Here is a 5,435-nt window from a genome sequence, read left to right on the forward strand (position 1 = left end):
AAAAAAACCCCAATGAATGATTAGAGAAGACTTTTACTTTCTATTTATTTTGTCTTCTTTATATTCTCCGCTCATAATATTTGTTCTCAGATATAATTGTTTTCTCGATATCAATTAATCTCTTTCAATAACCAAACATTGCTTCTTCTATTTTTTATCCATTAAAAGTATAAAATCTTCAATTTCATGAATGACATCTATCACAGTCATTCTCAAGAATAAAAATATTCAAATATACCAAAAAGCACCAGAAAATAAAACAAAGGGAAGTGCAGTTTTCTAATTCTTTTATCTTGAAATAAATAGAAAAGGAACATGCAGAATCCTAATAATGAAAAACTGAAAAGGAAAAAGACATTAATATTATATAAAATATTGCATGTACATGTTTCTAAGTACTAACTAATTATAATAAGTTATCGAAAGTTATTATGAATTGTTAACTTTAGTATATAAGCAACTGCTAAACGTATAATGAGATAGAGGCTCGTGAACTTTACGACAAATAAATACCACCTCAACCGTTTAAAGATATGATTTTTGAGCTTCTTGAAACAAAACAAAATATAGTGAAAAGAAAAAATATGAGGAAAAAAAAAAAGATGAACGTGTTTTCTAGTCTTAGAAAGTGCATCACCTTTCCTAAAACCGGTATTATATACTGTATAGTGTATATCTATGTGCTTCACGCGTTCATAAGAGATTAAATTTTTCTATATGTTTGAAATATCTAATCTTGTCTGTAATTATATTTAGACGAAATAGAAGAAATAAATTATCATGTTTATACATATAAATAAATAAAATTAAGTGTTTTGCTTCTTTGATGTGGTAAAATAACACTCATGATATTTATATACGTACCAACTTATAATATAATATACTCTTCACCTAAAGGTAATTAAACATATTTCGAAATCTAGGAGTTTTCATAAATACTGAGTATTGAGTAACTTTTCTATTTTTCAAGAAAATTAATTTTGCAAGTATGTTATCTTTTTTCGTTTTTTCATATACTTCATTACACTCTACTCTTCCGTACCTCACTTGTGGGATCACACAGGGTATGTTGTTGTTGTTGATTTGACTTGGGACATTGTTAAAAGAAAGACAGAAAGGAAAGCAGAAATAAAGAAGGAAAGAAGGTTGTTTTACTTCAGATTTTTTAAGGAAAAAAAATATTTTGCGGAATAGATTATTATACTATTTCAATACCTCATCATTCTGGCTTTGAAATTCATGTCATCATGGTGGACGAGTACATTATTTTGCAGGCTAGAAGATCACAGATATAACAACAGTTATAAAAGTCAGATACCTCTAACGCAAATCTTTCTTCACTGTTTAAGTTTGATTATTGAGCCATATATATATTAAACAACATGCAAAAAGAACTTGAATGAAAATTGTGTTCAATTCAAATGTCAAATGCCAAGTGCCAACTAAAAATTAATTACACGGTAAATAAACTTGAAGAAAAATAACTAAGCAAAAATAGTAAAATATAATACATGAATAAGCATAGGTTCTACAAGATCGGATATAGAGAAAGATCACTGCACCTTCAAGAGCGTAGTGAAATAAGAAACACCGAAAGTCACAAAGCGTCCCCTGGCCTTCACACTTTTCGGGAAATCAAATCCTTTAAATATGTCCAGGAAAATCTAAGTTAGAGTGTTAGCGGAATAAAATAACATGAGGCATACGTAAATATTAATGATACGCACTTGGCAATTGAATATGTCTTTGACAAACAGAGCAGAGGCATGAATGCATATGGGGAAAATGAATCATCATACACAGATGGAACTTACATGAAAATATCACACAACTGCTTGCGCATGATTCTATTCAGTGAATAAAATGCTTCACGTGGAATATTATATTGTAACTGTACACTGAATAACTGAATATTATAATAGTAATCGTAAGAAAGTTTTTGGGAAAAAATGATGAGGAGTTAGGGACTGTAATTCCGTAATAGCGACTCAGCGAGTAAGTTCATTTGTTTATTGGTTGCTTTCGTAAACAGTTGCGACTGTTCGGAGTGGAGTAGTAGATCCGTTCATAACCGATGGCTTTTGGAATTTTTGACACAAATTAAAGCAAAATAAAGGGTTAAAAAAGCAAAAAATTGAGAAAAAAGATAAATACAAAATCTGGCTCTAGAGCTTACCACATTACCGGGCCTTTGACTTGCAATTATATATATATAGATAAAAAATATTTTTTTCACGTGGAAACACTAATGTTACTTGTACGCCAAAGTCATCTAAGTTGTACAGTATTTTTATATAAAATATAAAATATAGGCTTTGATCTCGAACTAACTTGAATACTTTACTGATCAGTGACCTTCACAGTTATCCCGAAAATAAAATCCTATGGAACATTTTCTATTGCTATTTCACATGGAAACAAGTTTTTCAAGACAAAAAAACTCCATATTTTATATATTTGAAATTATAATACAAATCTTTTAGAAGAAACAAAAGATTTCGAAAAAATCTTAATAGAATTTTTGTTTTCAAAATTAGTATATTATAGTTTGGATAAACAGATATTTTTGGATTATTGCAATCTTAAATTGCGTCATTTATCGAGATCTGTTCATTATCAACATTATCCAAAACGTATTGCTCAATAATTAAGTAATCTAGTCATATTTTATAAATAGTCAAGTCATACTTTATACATAGTCAAGTCATATTTTATATTTTAAATATAATATAAATTAATTTAATTTTTTTCTAAGTGGGACGTAGTCAGAGGCGAATCTAGAATTTTTAGAACATCGGTTCACCACTAAAAAAATAAAAATAAAATGTGTTAAGTGGAATTGATCCCAAGTCATCTAGGTAAATAACTCAACCTTCAACTAAGCGCACCATGGAGTTGCAAGCCCTTACCATTTTCTTGGTGAGTAGCATTTTTGTATAGCTTTTGTCTTATCATTCACAACTTATTTAAGTTTGGTCCTTTTCTAGTTATCATTTTAATTCTGAAAATTTATTATATTTATTGATTCTAAAAGAATACTCGAGAAGGTATATAATTGTCGCATGATACTTTGATAAACTTAACCGCATGATACTTCGATAAACTTAACTTATATGCTCAAATAGTACTCTTTGACAAATTAAATCATCCCCAACTCAGGTTAAGGGGGTTAAGTATAATTTACTTTAAATTTTATTTTCTATTTCACCGGAAAATGACAGCTCAAGGTTAAGGTGATTTATTGGAATTTATTCATTCGGAAATAAAGCTTATTATTTACATGGGAAATACTAATATAAACTTATTTTATTGATGTATCCATGTAGCTCACTTTTGTGGCAAGTACTAATGTAACAATATGTCCGGAGGTTTATTGGAAAGTGAAATTGCCAAACAGTTAAATTTCCAAAGTCATCAAAGATTTCCTTTCCTAATCAGGTATATAAATTGGGTCGGCTATATGAATTCTTTCCCAACACTAGTATTATTTTTCCAGATTTCCTATATCATATTCTTAAAAATCTCTTCCTATATCATATTCTTAAAAATCTCTCGTGAAAAAATTATATACTTAAATTAACATATTAAAAGAAGTACAAAATTGTTGGGAAATAGTACATATATGTAGGCATGTGACTCCTCTGACGGTTAGTTTTAAGTTTTAACTCCTTTAATTCCTTCAACTTATAAATTCCACAAATTACTGATTATATATGAAAACTTAAATACCTGATAGACCAAATAACAAATTAAATAGAACATAACAAGCTAGGGACCGAAGCTTCATTTTTCTCTTCTTTCGTTTTCAGTGCTATATATTTCATTATTTTTTTATGAGACAATATAAAGGGCACAAAATTTTAAAGCAAACAATACCAGCCTGAGGATATTCTTTGTTGTTTGATACACAATACAACTGTGAAAAGGTAGAACAAATTTTGAAAATCAGCTTACTTAATTTTTTGTCAAGATCGCAAAAAGTAAGTGAAACATCACTAAAACAATTTATTGTATGCTTTAATAATAATTTATGACATCGTGATTTTACAGACAACATTGATCCTGAGCTAAAACAAGATAACACTAAGGAGAAAGTTTACTGTGGTGTAAGTGGATATATAGCCATTAGTTGGCATCATGCTATTAATTCAGCTGTTGAACGCCTCATGCTAAAAAAGTTGGAAAACGAGAATGTAATCAAACAAGTAACTGAAGGAAAAGTAGATGATGGTCCTTTGCAACAATACTTCTTATTAGAGAAGGACTTGGTGAAAGGTAATGTTATCAATTATCCCTCTCGATAGAAATGAAGCACCATTTTTGCCTCGACGATTTGCGGTATCGATTCCCTTCTCAATAGAAACTCCCGGAGATTCTCAACCATTTTTCGATAGATAGTAAATGGAAGGATGCTCAAACAGTTGAGACAACAATCGAACTTTGTGAAGAGCCAGACGTAAAACATAAAGAGAAGAAAATGTGTGCGACTTCTTTGGAGTCTATGGTAGATTTCGGCATATCCATGCTTGGGACAAACGATATCCTCGCTATTACTTCTGAGGTACAAGGGGAAACTCAAGATTCACAACAATACACAATTGAACAAGTTCAACAAATAGCTGATGGGGACAACATGGTATGCGACAAGCTTAAATACCCGTATGCACTCCATTATTGTCACGTTGGAGGAAGTACAAAAACATTTATGGTATCTATGGTTGGTGCTGATGGAACAAAAGTGAAAGCAGTATCAGTGTGCCACCAAGATACATCTTTTTGGAACCCAAACTCGCTTCCTTTTGCAGTTCTCAAGGTTAAGCCTGGAACTACGCCAATTTGTCATTTTCTTCAAGATGATCAAATCGTCTTTGTCCCGATCTAAATAGGCCACTACAATGTGTAGTAATGAATAAGCGTTCAAGCCGTCCTAGTTAGTTGCCCTTAAAGAGTTGTTATTTGCCTTTTCTGGTACTTTGTGTTTCATCTGTAATGTATATTTATCTTTATAATAAATGGAAATGATCCTTGGTGTAGTGTCCCACTGGGCGTTCAACCCCATTTGTGGAATTAAACTAACTGGGTATATTGTTATTGATCCAGGCTTCATTTTTTTTTTTTTATGATCCCCAAAGATATCATTGGGTTAAAGAAAACTAGATATCGAATATTGTTAACAAAAAAATAACTTAACACACTACAATAAATAAAGATATACGATTATCATAGTGATCAAGTATCTATAGAGCATATCAGTATAAATTCCACAGTTGCAAAATGCAAATCCACTTACAAAGGAATTACCATCCAAAGTCTTTCATAAGCATACTGGTCAGTGTGCATATGGGTTTCAGGCAGTGGCGGATCTAGGATTTTCATTGAGGGGGTTCGAAAAATAAAAATGTAGTGACTAAGATTTGAACTTAGAACCTCAAGGT

At 30.8% G+C, this 5,435-nt stretch overlaps 1 pseudogene; it reads left to right on the top strand.

Moving 5' to 3' along the window:
- The first annotated feature begins 4,278 nt into the window (after positions 1–4,278).
- Positions 4,279–5,058, top strand: LOC132044790 (BURP domain protein RD22-like; annotated as a pseudogene).
- The last annotated feature ends 377 nt before the right edge of the window (positions 5,059–5,435 follow it).

The sequence above is a fragment of the Lycium ferocissimum genome, unplaced genomic scaffold, assembly GCF_029784015.1.
Source record: "Lycium ferocissimum isolate CSIRO_LF1 unplaced genomic scaffold, AGI_CSIRO_Lferr_CH_V1 ctg5240, whole genome shotgun sequence".
Classification (NCBI taxonomy): domain Eukaryota; kingdom Viridiplantae; phylum Streptophyta; class Magnoliopsida; order Solanales; family Solanaceae; genus Lycium; species Lycium ferocissimum.